Source organism: Eubalaena glacialis, chromosome 5 (assembly GCF_028564815.1).
Source record: "Eubalaena glacialis isolate mEubGla1 chromosome 5, mEubGla1.1.hap2.+ XY, whole genome shotgun sequence".
NCBI classification, from domain to species: domain Eukaryota; kingdom Metazoa; phylum Chordata; class Mammalia; order Artiodactyla; family Balaenidae; genus Eubalaena; species Eubalaena glacialis.
The window spans coordinates 2,406,931-2,424,016 of NC_083720.1; the positions used below are offsets into that span (position 1 = coordinate 2,406,931).

The following is a 17,086-nucleotide window of genomic DNA, read 5'->3' on the forward strand; positions in this document are numbered from 1 at the left end:
TTGGGCCCCAAGCTCAGTGTATTTCCCTCCTGAAGATGCATCCCGGGCCCAGGCCAGCCCACCGGCAGCCCCCGATGTGCTTGGATCTGAGCTCCTTCCCCCCACCCTGGGCCAGAGCCCACCCCACCCTGGCGCCCACAGGGTGGGCCACGAGGAGCTTCCTCTGAGAGATCTGGGAGTCGTGATGCTCACCCACTCGTGTCTCTCCTCTCAGGATTGCAGTCCAGTGTCTGAAAACAATCGTTTCACGTGTTTGGTCCAGTTTTCAGTTGTTTGAAGTGGGTGGGCGCGGGTTGGGGGGGGTGATTCCATCCAGACCTGTGACACCACCAGGGTGGAAAGTATAAGTTAATGGTGCCTTTAGGTGGGCAGAGGTTTTGCTTTTGATAAAATCAAAATTACCTAACATTTTTCTTTTATGGCTAGAGTTTTTGTGGCCTAAGAAATCTTCACCAAGGTCATGAATTTATTTTCCCATGTCCTATTCCAGCAGCTGTGATGATGTTTGGATCTTTGATCCAACTCAGATTAATTACTGTGTATGATGTGAGTTAGATATCAAGGTTCATTCTTCTCCATGGTTATCCGGTTACTCCAACACATTCCCCCATGGAATTTTTCTGGTGCCTTGGTCAAAAATCAATTCACTGAACACGAGTGGGTCTAATTTCTAGACTCCGTTCAGTTCCGCCGGTCAAATGTCCACATCATCATGATTACTGACTGTAGTTTATAGAGTCTTGAGGTCAGATAGTGTGAATCTTCCAACTTTACTTCTTTTCTGAAATTGTTTTGTTTACTACAGATCTTTTGTGTTTCCTTATACCTTTTAAATCAGCTTGTCAGTTTGTATCCAGAAAAAAAGCCTGCTGAATTTCGATTGACACAGCATTGATCTATAGATCAACTTGAAGAGAATTGACATGTTGCCAATCACTATAGAATCTGGCAATTTTTGAACGTGATGTATCTCTCCCTTTGGAGAAGTCTAATGCATATACTTTATTAAATCTATTCCTCAGTATGTAAATCCTCCAATTGTTTGTTGGTAGTATATAGAAATACAACTGATGTTTGTATCTGTAGCTTGCAACCCTGCCAAACTTGCTTATGAGTCTAATAGCTTTTTAAATAAGTTCCTTAGGACTTTCCAGGTTTATAACCGGTTTTTCTGTGAATAAAGGCAGTTTGCTTCTTGTCCTGTAACGTGTATGCCTTTTATTTCTGTTTCTTGCTTTATTCCTCTGGCTGGGACCTCCAGGACAATGTTGAAAAGAAGTTATGAGAGTGGCATCATTGCCTCATTCCTGAGCTTAGGGGGAAAATAGTCTTTTACCAGTGAGTATGATGTTAGCTATAGGTTTTTCATAGATGCTCTTTATTAAATTGAGGAAATTCCCTTCTATTTTTAGTTTGTTTAGAGTTCTTAATCACAAATGTGTATTGAATTTTGACAAATGCTTTTTCTGCATTTATTGAGATAATTGCAAGATTTTTTTCCTTAATTTTGATAATGTGAATTATGAGGGTTGCATTTCAAATGTTAAATCAACCTTGCATTCCTGGGATAAGCCATACTTGTTCATGGTTTTATTTATAGTAATATTTTGCTAAGGATTTTTATATCTATGTTCATGAGGACATGGGTCTGTACTTTCCTCTTCTCATGTCCTAGTCAAGTTTTGGTATCAGAGTTATGCAGGCCTCACAAGATGAGTTCAAAAGTATTCCACCTTTCTCTGTTTTCCAAAAAAGTTTGTGTAGGAATGGTGTTACTTCTTCCTTATTTGATTCACTCCAACAACGTATGGTTCTGGGATTTTATTTGTCCGTAACTTTCTATATGGAAAATGCTGGCTTTTTTCCCTAAAAATTTATTATGAAAATTTCAACCACTCAGAAAAGTGGACAGAATTGTATAATGAACAGTCATATCCATTTCCTAGGTTAACATTTTGCTGTACTTTCCTTAGCAGATATCTATCCATCACACCATCTTATTTTTTGATGCATTCCTAAATCACAGACATCAGTACATTTTCCCTTAAAGATTCTTAATTATTTGTTCAATTTATTTAACTGATATAGGGGTAGTCAGACTTTCTACTTCCTCTTGTGTAATATTTGTTGTGTTTTTAAAGGAATTTTTCTATAAAAATTTATTGTCAAGTTTATTGTCATCAAGTTGTTCATACAGTTCTCTTACTATCCATTAGATATCTGTGGGCCCTGTAATGATATTCCTGATATTAGTAGTTTGTGTTTCCCTCTAACTTTCATTTGTCTTACTAAGGTCTGATAAATTGTATTAATCCTTTTGAAACACCAACTTTTGGTTCTCTTGTTTATTTGTTTTCCCTGCGGTTTGGCTCTTCTGTATTTCACTAATTTCTGCTCTTATTTTTATTATTTCCTTCCTTTACTTCATTTCCTTCATTTACTTTAGGTTTAATTTGCTCTTTATTTTCTTGCCTCTTAATGTAAGGCTTAGATCATTAATTTCAAACCACTTTTTGTCTGTTTAAAAACTTGAAATTGAAACCACAATTTTTGATATACTGAGTTTTTTACCGTTCAGTTTAATGTATTTTTCTAATTTCCCTTGTGATTTCTTCTTTGACCTTTGGATTATTTAGAAGTGTGTTACCTAACTGTCAAAAGTTGAGTGATTTTCTAGGTATCATTATTGATTTCTGTTGTCAGAGAATATATGCTGTCTGACTTCAGTCCTTTAAAATTAACAAGATTTATTTTATGGCCCAGCATATGTTCTCTCTCGGAAAATGTTTAATGTACACTTGAAAACAATCTGTATTCTGTAGCTGATGGGCGTAGTCTTCTATACACTTCCTGATTATTTTGATTTTTCATCAATTTATGATAGAAAAATGTTAAAATATTGTTATAAATCTATTAAATTATTTGTCGATTATTATTGTCTCCTCTTAGTTCTCACAATTTTGCTTCAAATATTTGAAGATATAGCCACTCCAGCTTTCTTATGGCTATTTTTCCATGGTATTTCTTTTTCTATCCTTTCACTTTCAATCTAAATGTGTTTTTCTATTTAAAGTTTGTCTCTGTTAAACTAGAATATAGCAGGTTTTTTTAAAATCCAGTCTGACATGTCTTGCCTTTTAATTGGTGTGTTTAGCCCATTTATATTTAATGTAATTAGTGATATTGTAGGTTTAAGTCTACTTGTAATCTTACTAATTGTTTTCTATTTGTCCTATTGGTTCTTTGCTGTTTTGTTTCTCCCTTTCCTATCTTCTTTTGGATTAACTGATTTAAAATTTAAAAAATTTTATCTCCTCCATTGGCTTTTTAGCTACAATGCTCTTTGAATTATTTTTTTAGAGGTTGCTCTAGGGATTCCAGTATGTATCCTTAATCTACTTTTTAAAAAAATCTTTTTTTTAAATTAATTTATTTTTTAAAAATTTATTTATTTTTGGCTGCATTGGGTCTTCGTTGCTGCGCATGGGCTTTCTCTAGTTGCGGCGAGTGGGGGCTACTCTTCATTGCCATGTGCGGGATTCTCATTGCAGTGGCTTCTCTTGCCGCGGAGCACAGGCTCTAGGAGCGCGGGCTTCAGTAGTGGTGGCATGTGGGCTCAGTAGTTGTGGCTCACGGGCTCTAGAGCGCAGGCTCAGTAGTTGTGGTGCATGGGCTTAGTTGCTCCATGGCATGTGGGATCTTCCCAGACCAGGGCTTGAACCCGTGTCCCCTGCATTGGCAGGCAGATTCTTAACCACTACACCACCAGGGAAGTCCCCCTTAATCTACTTTGAAATCATATTATACTACTTCACGTATCATGTAAAGACCTTTCAACATACAATTTCATTTCCTTCCCATCTTTTGTGCTATTGTTGCATATAATTTACATGTACTTTTGTTATAAACCTCATACAACATTGTTATTATATTTGCTTTAAATGTTCAATTGTTCAGAAAATAATATGTGTTGGTAAGGATGTGGAGAAATTGGAATCCTTGTGCAGTGTTTGTGGGTTGTGAAATGCCACTGTGGAAAACAGTGTGGCGGTTCTTCAAAAAATTAAAAACAGAATTATCATCTGACCTGGCAATTCTACTTCTGAGTATAAACCCAAAAGAATTGAAAGCAGGGACTGGAATAGATACTTGTACCCCCATGTCCATAGCAGCATCATTCACAACAGCCAAAAGGTGGGAGCAGCCCAAGTGTCCGTGAATGGGTGGATGGATGGATGGATAAACAAAAATGTGGTCCATCATACAATAGGATATTATCCAGCCTTGAAGAGGAAGGAAATTCTGACACATGCTAAACATGGATGAACCTTGAGACATTATGCTCAGTGAAATAAACCAGTCACGAAAAGACAAATACTGTATGATTCCACTAATATGAGGTCCCTAGAGGAGTCAAATTCACAGAGACAGAAAGTAAAATGGTGGGGCTGGGGCAGGGGGATGGGGAGTGAGTGTCTAATGGGGACAGGTTTCAGTTTGGGAAGATGAAAAAGTTCTGTGGACGGATGGTGGGGATGGCTGCACAACAATGTGAATGTACTTAATACCACTGACCTGTACACCTAAAAATGGTTAAGATGGTGAATATTATATTTGTTGTTTTGGGTTTTTTTGGCCGTACTGCATGGCTTGTGGCTTGCGGGGTCTTATTTCCCTGACCAGGGATTGAACCCGGGCCCTGGCAGGGGAAGCGCGGAGTCCTAACCACTGGACCGCCAGGGAATTCCCTATGTTTGTCTATTTTACCAAAATCAAGAGAAAAAAAAATTGGAGAAAAGCCCATAGCTTTAGCTCTTTTTTTTCAATTTTGTTGTTTTATAGGAATTTTGTCAAGGTGGAAGGACAGAAGGAAGGCATTTTATTGAACATTTTACTGGCTTCAGTTATATTTATTAGTATTTATTAGTATTCAGGCAGATGTGGTGTGTGGTTCCCATCTGCACTGTGATTCGGGGGCCCTGAGTATTAGGGATGCTGTGGAAGAGCTGAAGGCTGGCAGGGACCCTGCCCCTCGGTCCTGGTGTCCCGGGCAGCTTTAACAAACTCCTATAGACTGGGGGCTTAGACAACAATCATTTATTCCTCACATTTCTGGAGGCTGGACGTCTAAGATCAAGGCACCGGCAGATCTGGTGTCTGGTGACGCTTTGTGGCTCATAGACTGTGGCTGTCTTCTTGCTGTGTGCTTACGTGGCACCAGGGGTGAGGGAGCTCCCTGGGAGGGTCTCTTTTCAAAGGGCACTAATCCTATTCATGGGGGCCCCACCCTCAGGACCATCCACTTCCAGGACACAAATGTTCAGACCACAGCACCAGCCCTTAGGGTTCCTGCCTAGGTATGAGCCACGGCTGCAGACACTCAAGTCACCCACCTGGAAGGTCCCACCTGTCTCAGGACCCTGACATGAATGTCCAAGGCCGCACTGACCAGCGGAGCTCCGAGAGGGCCCTGGAGGAACCGGGGTGCAAGAGGACGAGGCCTGGGGACCCTTTGGCCTCAGGTGAGACCCTCCCCTTGGTCTCACGCAGAGGGGAGCACAGGCCCCCTGAGACAGGCATGCAGGCCTGGAATCTGAACCTGGGTGGGCAGGTGGTCGTCTGATGGGCGGGTGGTTGGGTGCGTTCCTTTCCTTTCTAAAGCAAAGGAAACATAGCAGCCTCCCCAGGAGGCCATGTCTCTCCTGGGCAGACATAGCCTGTCCTGGGGACCCAGCAGGCCCCCTGCTCCTCAGGGAGGGAAGGCCCGGAAATGCACCCTGTCACCTTGGATCTGAAAGGGGTGATATTGAAAAGCGTGTGAAAACTCCGAGACTTCCTGCTCTTGGGGGTGCCCAGGGCGCAGACAGGGCTTTGTGGAATCGTCTATTCCTTCTCAGTTCTTGCCCTATTGCTGCCATATTAGCAGAGACATCCCGCAGCCCCGGGCCAGGGACTGCCTCTCGGGCAAGCCAGGAAATCCCATCACAGGACCAACTGGGAAACGTGCAGAGTCCAGATTCCTTTAGGTGTGAGAGGCAGTGCCTTTGTCCAGCCTGGGTGTCTCCCTGGTTATTCGTGACGTCCGTCAGAGGTGGGGGGACTGAGGGCTGCGGGGGATCCAGGGACACAGGACTTCCAATGCTAAAGCCTGGAAAGGCCCAGGTGAACTGGGACAGCTGGTCCTCATAAAAGGGAAAGGTCAGACCTTCACCCCGCAGTCTGAAACGTTTATTTCCTATGCAGTTGGTGGGTGGGAAAAGCATTTCTCACTATAGAACCAAAATGCAACTTTCTTTACTTTCTCCCTCTTTCTCATCGCAGCCCGTGCAGGGGGGCAAACTTCCTAGGTCCCTAAAACTTTCTGGTGGCATTAGGGTTTTCCGCTCACTCTTACATAAAAGGCAGTTAGCTTTCCATCACTTAAGTGGCAAATATAGTCTCAATTCAGAATCAGTCCAAATCAGTGATATCAAGTCTGAGATACTAATCAAAGTTCCACACTTGAAATCAAATCAAACCCTCCTGCCCTGGGCCAGCTGGGGGCTGGAATCCTGGGAAGGGGCGAGGTGAGGGTTTCCCCTTCCCCAGTCTCCTCCTCCCACTGCGCCCCAGCTAGTTGCCACATTTCTTTTTTCTTTTCTTTTTTTTTAAAGAAAAAATTTTTTAAATATTTATTTATTTATTTATTTAGGCTGTGCCAGGTCTTAGTTGTGGCACGCATGCTCTTTAGTTGCGGCATGCAGATTTCTTAGTTGCGGCACGTGGACTCTTAGTCGCGGCATGCAAACTCTTAGTTGCAGCATGCATGTGGGATTTAGTTCCTCTACCAGGGATTGAACCTGGGCCCCCTGCATTGGGAGTATGGAGTCTTACCCACTGGACCACCAGGGAAGTCCCTAGTCACCCCCATTTCTGTCCCTGCAGGTGGAATGGAGGGGGTGGGGGAGAGGGAGAGGACTGAGGGAACTTCTGGGGTCTGGGCCTGCCGGTACAACATTCCTCTCTCTGCAGGTACTTTCATGGGTCCTTGGGTGAGTCCACAGGTGGACGGGTGGGGACCACCCCGGACACCCCCTCCTTCCTCGGCCCCAAGGAATCAGGGTTCACTCCTGTCCTTGCTGTGGGTCCTCTGCCTCTTGGGGTGGCAGGCAGATAGGACAGTGATGCTGGCACCACGCATGGTCCACGGGATTCCTGGGCATCCTCGTGCACACACAGTCAGGGTGTGGGATGGGTTTGGTGGCCCGGGATGCCTCCCGGGTCCCCAGTGCCTCCTCTGCAGGGAACACGGGACACAGAGTGACACCTGGATGTGGAGGAGGCATCAACTCTCCCCCATGCTGGGTGGGACCCGTAGCAGGACACCCCAAAGAATCTCTCCTCAAACCCTTCTCCGCTCCCTCTGGTAGGCAAGCAGTCCGACTGTCTTGCCTTTGTAAGCTCCCCCTCTGCACTTCCCCGCCCCCTTACTCATCCATCACAGCTGTCACACTGTCACCTGGATGCAGATGGACCCTGGCTCTGGCCTGCCCGTGGTGGGGCTGGGGGCTTTCCCTCCTGCTCGGTCTCATCACCTGACAGTTGGGATAATACTAATAATACCCACTCCATGAGGCCGGCTGACTAGGTGATGCCAAAATATTCCCCACGCAGAACCCCTGTTGTCTCCATAGAAAACGCAGGAAGCACCCGTCCATCCGAGGGGGTCCAGCACGGGGTGGGGAGCGGGGTGGGAGACTCCGGGTCCTTACTGAGAGGTTACCCTGGGGCTTTGTCGTCCCTGGAGGTGGACGTGGGCGGCCTTACAGGCAGGTGTGCGGCCCGCTGGGCCTTGTTCCTCGGCTGGTGCGAGCGTCCTGGAGCCCTGATCCCACGCGGGGCTCCCCGCGGCCTGAGAAGGAAGCTGTCCTGAGGAGCGTGCCTGTGCCCCACCTGCCCCGGACCTGAGCTCGGTGGCGTGGGTCCGAGGGTGTCCGGGTCCCAGACAGAGGAGGGCGCGTGACGGACAGGGCGACCCTACCGGCCTGGCGACATTCCTCCCGGGGAACAGCGGGAACAGCCGCGCGCCCCCCCGTGGCCGCGCTCCCGCTCCTCTGGGGGCCCTACGGGGCCACGGCGCGTACTGAGCCCTCCCGAAGCTCAGAGCATCTCTGGAGGCACGAAGGGCAGCGCGCCCCAAGCCTGGAGGCCCGGCCCGGCGCCGCACCCTGGAGAAGGCTTGGCACCGTCTCCGGGAGCCCGGATCCCCACCCATGGCTGTGAACGGGCAGAAGCGGGGCCGGCGGAATAGAGAGGCCCGGCCAGGGAAGCACCCGGGCTGCCCGCGCCCAGAGGCGCCCTGACCCGGTGCTCATCCTGCCCAGGGGAATTCTGCACAGGCCCGGAGGCCCCCCAGGATGCGGCCTCGCTGCGCCAGGAGCATGGGCTCGTGCACACCATAGGGAGGGATCCGAACGGGGACTTGGCCGTTCGAAAAGCGATCCTCGTCCTTTCCAAGTCCTGGTCTTAAAGGTGAGTTCCAGACGCTGCCTGCTCACCGAGGCCACCGCCGAGCCTTCTAGGAATCGCTGAGGGACTCAGAGTGCAACGTTCGGAAATTACTCCCCCATCGTTTTCCTGTTTTGAGGGGGTGTTTCTGATTTATTTCTTGTCGATTTCCCGTGGAGGAAAACACAATCTCCTAACATACACTGTCCCCCAGTAGGTATTTTTCCAGCAGGAGGGGTTCTGTTCCAGTGCGTTTAGGCGGTTGGTGGAGAAGAGACATTTCAAAGTGGGGACTGCCCAGGAGGGGACATTCACGCACAGGGGCCTCCCTTTCCTGCTACGTGAACTTGGCCGAGGCCAGGTCGCCAGTCCCCAGACCACCAGCAGCCCGGCGATCCTTCTCGGGGGACCCCCAATGTGTTCTGATTGATTACATGTTCTGTTTCTGTAACACTATGGTCTGTTTCATTAGTGCACGCTCTATTTGGTAACAATGTCCCTAATTAATACAAGTTCTATTTAGTGACAATATGCTCTATTTAATTAATTTCATGTGTTCTAGTTAAAAACAACATAGTGCTTCACCTGATTTATTTTGTCTGTTCACTGATTCTAATGAATTCCAAAACACAGGGCGCCGAGGGTGGGTTCTGCAGACCTTCGGGGCTGGTCGGCTTGCCTGCCTGCAAGGAAGGGGCTCACGAGGGGCCACTTGGGGATTTCAGGTGGGGACAGCGTGTGAGCAGGGCCCGAGCTGGGGGCGCTCAGCCCCACGTCTATCTCGCTGGGGTCCCCCAGCTGCCCTAACCCGCTGGGCTCCACACCAGCCTTGCCCCTTGGGTCTTGGCCCAGGGCCCCTGCCCCTCCCTTGCCCACACCACGGCCTACAGTCTCTCACACCCACTGCTGCTCCCTCCCCAGGGCCCTGTCCCTCCCAAGGCCGGGGCACTGTCCCCACTCCCCAGCATCACCACCACTGCCCCTTTCCGTTGTCCCTCCACCCAGCCAAGGCCTCTTCTGGAAACACAGCTGCCCAGTATCCTGGACGTGGTTCCCAAACTCCTCCTGAAGTGGCCCTGCACCCAAAATTTTTTAATTTTATTTATTTATTTTTGACTGCATTGGAGCTCCTGGAGCCTCTCCTGTCCCGGACATTGTGCCCCCAAGCCTGGCACGCGCCTGGTATGCGTGGGCACTCCCACCCTTCTCACGGCCCTTCCTGTCCAGGAGCTCCGGGGTGGAGGGGGGTAGTTTGGGGGGTGTGGGACAGACCTGAACTTGACCCCTTCACAGAATGTTGGGACGGTGGCAGGTGGGTGTATGGGTCTGGTGGGCGCATGGGAGGGGTGTGTGGGGTGGAGGCGGGTGTGACAGGTGAGGGGTGTGGGAGCCGCTTCCCAGCAGGCCGGCCAAGGCCAGGCAGGCGGGAGGAGCACCGACTCAGGAGGGCGGAGAGGACCTTGGACCACGCTAGTTGCTTGACCACTGGAGCTCTGATCTGGCCTTGTGTCCGGCTACACCAAGGGTGCCTGGCTGTAAGGCCCAAGGTCCCGTCCCCTTGACTTCTTGCAAGGCAGGAAGGGGCCTTGTGGAGGGGAGCCTGGAATGCCAGCCTTGGACTCAGACAGTGGATTTCTTCTTGCAGAAGGTGGGGCCCCCAGGAGATTCTGAGCAGGGATGGTACAGACGCAGGCTGGGGAGAGGAGCCTGGCAGTGTGTGCCCGCCGGCCTTCCGGCAATGGTTCAGGGCGCGGGGAGGGGCTGTGTGGCATTGCGTCAGCTCCCAGCACCCCCCACCACCCCTTAGTGGTGACCTGTGCAGGGCCTGCCGGAGGTCTAGACTCACAGTGGCCTTGCAGATCCTTCTGCAGAAGGGCTCTGAGCCCCTGAACTGAGATCTAGAGGCGGAGGAGGGGCTGCGGCTCTCCATCGGGGCCGCTGCTGCAGCCTCTGCTCACCAGCTCTCCTCTCCTTTAATTGTGGAAAACGACCAGCACCCAGTGCCCCGCCCATCTTTCTTGCCCCAAGAACACCATCACCACAGACCCCCAAGGGTCGGGCCCCGCCAGGCTGCCCACTCCAGCGGCCCCACCATCTTTCCGAGCTGTGACGTGAGGGACCAGCCATGGCAGCACCTCCACTGTCAGCCTCAGCCTGCAAGGCAGCCACCGCCAAGCCCCCGGATGTGCTGTGCTCTCCGCAGAGAACATTTCTTAGGCTAAGTGACCATACGCTTTATCACCCCGCATAGGGCTCCTTGTGGAGACAAAGGGGTTAATAAAATAGACTGAGAATGCAGCCGGCAGGTGTCGACGGGGCAGGGTCACTTACCTCTGCCAACCTTGAAAATAAAATAGCCAGTCAGTTATTTTACCAGCAAGACGAGTTCATTCAGGAACAGTGGAGGAATTGCAATTTGGGACGTGCAAGCTATGGCAAAACCATGAGCAAGTCTAGCAAACAAAGGAGAGGAACTTTATAGAGTAAAAGGGAGGAAGGTGGGAGGGGCTGCTTTGAAAGTCCATTATAGGAAAGCAGGGGTTCAGGGTGGTGACAGTTTCTCATTGGCTGAGCAGTGGAGGCTTCTCATTGGTTGGGCTATTGCCAGGTGAAGAGAAAAGCCTCCTCCTGCTGGGGAAGTAGTGACCTTCCTTTTGGAGATGCAAAGTACTCTCTTCCTGTATGGGGCCTGTAGTCTCCCGACTGCGTGAGAGGTCCCCTTCAAGCCTTCCCAACTCTATTTTATTTTGTTTTGTTTTTGTGTGTCTGTTTTTTTGTTTTTTGTTTTGGCCACACCATGTGGCGTATGGGATCTTAGTTCTCCGACCAGGGATTGAACCCGTGCCCTCGGCAGTGAACTGCTGGGGAATTCCCCCCAACTCTATTTTTCTTTTTTTTTTTTTAATTTTATTTATTTATTTTTGACTGCATTGGTTCTTCGTTTGCTGCGTGCAGGCTTTCTCTAGTTGCGGTGAGCAGGGGCTACCCTTCGTTGCGGTGCACGGGCTTCTCACTGAGGTGGCTTCTCTTGTTGTGGCGCACAGGCTTAGTTGCTCCCTGCGGCATGTGGGATCTTCCCGGACCAGGGATTGAACCCGTGTCCCCTGCATTGGCAGGCAGATTCTTAACCACTGGGCCACCAGGGACGTCCCAACGCTATTTTAAATGAGGTTTCCCTTTGTTAGTTTTCACATGTCCCAACACGCCTTGGCCTGCATCTCAGCCCAGTGACCACGAATGAGGGTGTCAGTGGTCACCGTGGAATCGCTTCCTGCTGTCATGCTACTCACCACCAGCAGCGGGGTCCACGCTGTCTTCACACAGGTTGGGAATCCAGTTCCAAAATCCTTTCCTGATGGTCTGCCTTCTGGAAGGGTTACACTGGATCCGGCGGCCTCGGCCGGGGCTCCCTAGAGCACAGAGCCTGCAGGGCCGGGTGGAGGCATGTGGGACTGCCCCTAGAGCTGGCGCAACTCCTGGCCGTCTGCTCAGTGATGCAGGTCGTCTCTGGGCTGCCCTGTGAACAGCTCCACTTTGAGCAAGCTGACCCCGGGGGAAATCCGGGACCCTTCTTTCTCAGTTCTCTTATTGCCCAGCTGTTGGCCCTTGGGAGGCTGGAGGGGACCCACTCCCCAGGGCTGGTGCTTCCTCTGGGTCTGGATGTGGGGTCCGTGCAGCAGAGCTGTATGGTTCACCCGCCCCAGGCCTTCTGCGAGGCCGGCTTGGCCAGTGCAGGTAGAGGAGGCTGCAGCAGTGCCGCTCTGGACTGTCCCCCACTGTTCATGTGTTAAAGCCCTAACCCTCGAGGTGATGGTGTTAGGAGGTAGGTCTTAGGGAAGTGATGAGGCCATGAGCGTGGAGTGCCTGTGATGGGATTAGTGCCCTTATAGGAAGAGACATGAGTGAGCTTTTGTCTTCTCTCTCTGCTCTCTGCCATCTGAGAAGACAGCCATCTGCAAGCTAGGAAGAGGGCGCTCACCAGACCAGGGATCTGTCCCCACCTTGATCTCGGAATGCCAGGCTCCAGAACTGTGAGAAGTAAACATTTGCCGTCTAAGCCCCCAGTCCATGGTATCTGTCATAGCAACCTGAGCTGACAAGATAAGAGGCGTCCAGTGCTCTCTGCTGGCTCAGAGCACAGGTAGGGCCGAGTGAATCTAGACACCACGTGGAAGACCCTACGTCCGCCCTGTTAACTGCTACACCAATAATACTACAGACTGGTGGCTCAGAAACAACAGAAATTTATTTCTTGCACGTTGGAGGCTAGCAGTCCAAGATCCAGGTGTGGGCAAATTCAGTGTCTGGTGAGGACTTGCTTCCTGGTTCACAGACAGGTGTCTTTGGTCTGTGTTCTCACATGGCCCATCGGGTGAGGGAGCTCTCTGGGGTCTCTCTTATAAAGGCACTAATCACTTTCATGGGTCTCCACTCTTATGAGCTCATCACCTCCAAATACCATCACATTGGGGAATAGGCTTCAACATGTGAAGTTTTGGGGGGCACACAGTCCGTAGCTGTGCTGTTGAGAGACCGTTGGCCCCAATGCCCGAGAGCTCACCACTACCTGCCCTCAGCAGAGCACGGCAGCCCTTCTGATGGCCAGCACACTTCTGCCAACACAGGTCCACAGCCCCGGATGCTATCGAGCTATTTCATTTGCAAACATAAGGGGAAGAGGCATCCTGACAACATGTCAGGTAGTGAGAAATTTGTCCTTCGCTGCCCTTTTGGGAGCACTGAAGGGAATATGAAGCGTAACTTAAGATTTTCTGACTTTTCAGTCAGCCGAGGGGCTTGAAGTGTGATGGCTGGTGTATTTGTCACGCTGATTTAATATACAACCCAGCAGGCTCCAGCCAGGTTTGGGTGCCGGCTGCATAGCTGAAAGTCAAGGCCTGACTAGTCAGGAGTCCTGGGCTTGATTTTTCCCACACTTAGCTTGTACAATAAATGCCCAGCAGACTGTTTCCTGAAAATACTCTGGCCGGTCACTATGACTAACGGGAATGGGATTTCCAGAGTAGTGACCGCTGAGGAAGAAGACAACTGGAGGGGAGGAGAGCCAACCCTGGACGGTCTTCCCGGGCACAAGGCCCAGTGTCTGGACAGGTGGGAGGGGAGCAGGCGCCCTGGGGACCTCCAGGGCAGCCTGGGTCGTGCTGGGCACCTGCCTGGCCTGACTGGCCTCTGCCCCCTGTTGGGGGAATAGGGGGCGGCTGTGATCTGCGGGGGACACCACACTCCCTTCCGCAAAAATAAAGCGATTTCCTGGTGGAATGCGGTCTGATGATCATCAAGGTCGCGGAAGGCAGTCGAGAGGAGGGGGCGGGGTCCTCGAGACGCGGGGCGCGGAGGAAGTCTCCCCACCTCCCGGGACCGGGGGGTGGGCGCGGGAGAGAACCCGGTGAGGGAGGGAACACGGGCCGGCGGTGCAGGACGTCCACGGTCAGAGCAGAGCCCGCCACGTCTCGCGGGTAGCGGAAGTCCCGCCCTTGTCCGGGGGTCCCCGCCCCTCAAGATCCGCCCCCTCAAGATCCGTCCCTCGTCTCCTTCTTCCCTTGTCCCGTGGAAGCGCCGCCCCCCATCCTGTCCACTGGACTCCGCGTCCCAGCTCCATAGACCAAGCACTCCGGCCCCATGCTGAGAGCCTCCCACGACCTTGGAGGCCACGACCCCGCCCCACCTCCCTCCTGGACGTCCCGCTCCTCCCACGGCCCCGCCCCCAGGAGGTCCCTTTCCTCCCTCGACCCCGCCCCATAAGCCCCTCCCCTACCCGGCCCCGCCCCTCACCGGTCCCGCCACAGATGGCCCCGCCCCCGGGAGATACCTCTCCGCCCACGGCCCCGCCCGCATTGGCCCCGCCCCCAAACAGTCCCTTAGGCCCCCGCCCACGCGCTGGTATCGCCCCTCCCCATTGACCCCGCCCCTCTCTGCGGCCCCGCCCTCTCTGCGGCCCCACCCCTCGGCCCAGGGAGACAGCGGAGGCGACCGTTGGGCGCGCGGGCGGGCGGAGCGGTTGGCGGCCGCAGAGCGAGCGGCCGGTAGGTTGCGGGCCGGGCGCTGGCCGCCCCGCCTCCGCTTTCTTTCTTCTCTGGGCGCGCGCTCGCGCCCTCCGCGGTCCGCCCCGCCCAGCGGAGCGGAGGGTGCTGGGGGCGGCCGGCTCCTCAGTGTCGGGGCTGCCCAGCCGCCTCCGCCCCCGGGAGATACCTCTCCGCCCACGGCCCCGCCCGCATTGGCCCCGCCCCCAAACGAGACCCTTAGGCCCCGCCCACGCGCTGGCATCGCCCCTCCCCATTGACCCCGCCCCTCTCTGCGGCCCCGCCCCCTCTGCGGCCCCGCCCCTCGGCCCAGGGAGATAGCCAAGTCGACCGTTGGGCGCGCGGGCGGAGCGGTTCGCGGCCGGAGAGCGAGCGGCCGGTAGGTTGCGGGCCGGGCGCTGGCCGCCCCGCCTCCGCTTTCTTTCTTCTCTGGGCGCGCGCTCGCGCCTTCCGCGGTCCACCCCGCCCAGCGGAGCGGAGGGTGCTGGGGGCGGCCGGCTCCTCAGGGTCGGGGCCGCCCGGCCGCCGCCGCCCTCCTTTTGTTCCCGGGCCCGACTCCGGCCGAGTTGTGGGGCCGCCGCCGGGCCGGCCCTTGGCGGGACAGGAGGGCCGGGGATCGGGGCCGGGCCGAGCCGCGGGCCTGCAGTGCCCACCGCGTTCGCTCGGACGGCGGCCGAGCCCGCGCGTCCCGGGCAGAGTCCGCACGGCTCCCGAGTTTCCTGTCCGATCTCACGGGCGGCCGCATTGTTTGGCCAGAGGCCGCCTCCAGAGACCCCAACTCTGGAAATCCACTGCAGCAACGCAGTGCAGTGCCGTGCCGGCTTCCCGGTGCAGGCTCCGTGCTGCAGCTCAGGGGTGGAGGGGTGACTGGGAGGCCCAGAGTTGTGGGTGTAGACAGAGAGCAGCCCAGAGTTGTGGGTGTAGACAGAGCGGCCCAGAGTTGTGGGTGTAGACAGAGAGCAGCCCAGAGTTGTGAGTGTAGACAGAGCGGCCCAGAGTTGTGGGTATAGACAGAGCCCTTGGCAGGCGACCACCCTCTCTGTGCCTCAGTTTCCCCGTTGCTGGCTCGGGTTTGTAACGGGACCTGCCTGTGAGGCTGCTCAGGGTCGTGAGTGGATCCGCGTGGTCAGTGTCCGTTACTTTCACGTGCTGTGATGGGAAGGGCACTTGTGAGGCCGGGAGACCTGCAGGCGGGACAGTGAGGCCTGCGGGGAAGGCGCCGCTTCCCCAGAGACCCCCCCCCCCAACCAGGTCTGAGACAGGAGCCCAAGTAGGCAGTGGGGAGAGGGCGGTGAGTAGAGAGAATACGTATAAAGTTTTACTTTAGAAACATAGTGGTCACAGCGTGAGGTTTCATCAGAACACCTTCCGACCCAGTGGTCTTGAGGCCTAGAGATAATGGGCATGAGGTGGCCGGCACAGGACCTGGGCGTCAGGGATGCTCCTCGGAGGGGGACAGCCCATCGCTGAGGCGCCCACAGCCAAGGCGCTGGGTGACCGCCTGTGGGCCGGGATGGGCAGAGGAGGGCCTGGGCTGGACGGACGTGTGGCGCTGACCTGTGGGCGGGTGCTGGGTGGCAGTGTCCCGCGCCGGGTCAGGAGGTGAGAGGCAGGCACTGAGTGGGCCTGCGCAGCCGAGAGGAGGGGGCCTGGACACTGCTGCGCCCCGGGGTCAAGGGCAGGCCTCCTTCCCCTCGTTCTAGAAGGAGGGCATCTGAGAGGAAGGGGCCAGTGGCCAGGCAGAGGAGCAGCCGCGGGCTGGGAGGCCGGGACCAGTGTGGCCCTGGCGGAGGGGCCGGCGGGCGGGAGGCGGGGGAGGTGAGGGCGGTCCAGGCCGCCTGACCAGTGGAAGGAGTGGCCCGTGCCGCCCGCCCACATCTCCCACAGCAGAGGTGATAGCATGTTCGCGCTCTGATTATATTGTCTTTTGACACTTGTCTTTGTCTGAAACAGGCCAAGCAAAAGGGTCAGGATGAAGGAGAAAACAGTGTGTTAGTGAAGACTTAACACATGCTGTGTAGCAGGTACACAAAACACAGCGAAGCCAGGGCGTCTTACATTTTCTTTGAATTTGGTGGAGTTCCCATAAACCTTTTACTTTCTAGTTAGCACGTGTATGCGTTTCCCGTGACCTCTGTAACAAATTACCTCCAGCTTAGTGGCTTAAAGAGCAGAAATGTACCCCTCGCAGTTCTGGAGGCTGTCCCCACACGCCTCGGCCCTGGGCCCCATGTCACACTGCCCTGGTGCCCCTGCTTCCGGCCTTGTGTCCTGTCTTCACACCTCCCCCTGCCTCCCCCCCGTGAGGACACCTGTGGTCGCACCTGCGTGTGGAACCCAGCGTCCTCTCCCAGCAAGGGCTCTTTAATGTAATCCCACCTGCCAAGTCCCTGTTGCTTATAAGGTGACATTCGCAGTTCCAGGGCCTCGGACCCGATGTTGTTGCGGACCACCCTGACTACTTTTGGAAGGGCTGTGGTCTCTCCCGTCCTGTGCTGGGGAGCAGCCATCTCGTACACCTTCCCCGACTGGGCGCTGCTGCTCCTGCGTCCAGAAGG

The 17,086-nt window shown here is 53.6% G+C and overlaps 1 protein-coding gene across 2 annotated transcripts in view; it reads left to right on the plus strand.

Moving 5' to 3' along the window:
• The first annotated feature begins 14,835 nt into the window (after positions 1-14,835).
• The window catches only part of RGS12 (regulator of G protein signaling 12), a 118,634-nt gene continuing 116,383 nt past the window's right edge, over positions 14,836-17,086 (plus strand). For both annotated transcript variants that reach the window (XM_061191906.1, XM_061191907.1), the window contains exon 1: positions 14,836-14,907. The gene's annotated coding sequence lies outside the window, so the exon portion shown is untranslated. The remainder of the gene's footprint in view (positions 14,908-17,086) is intronic.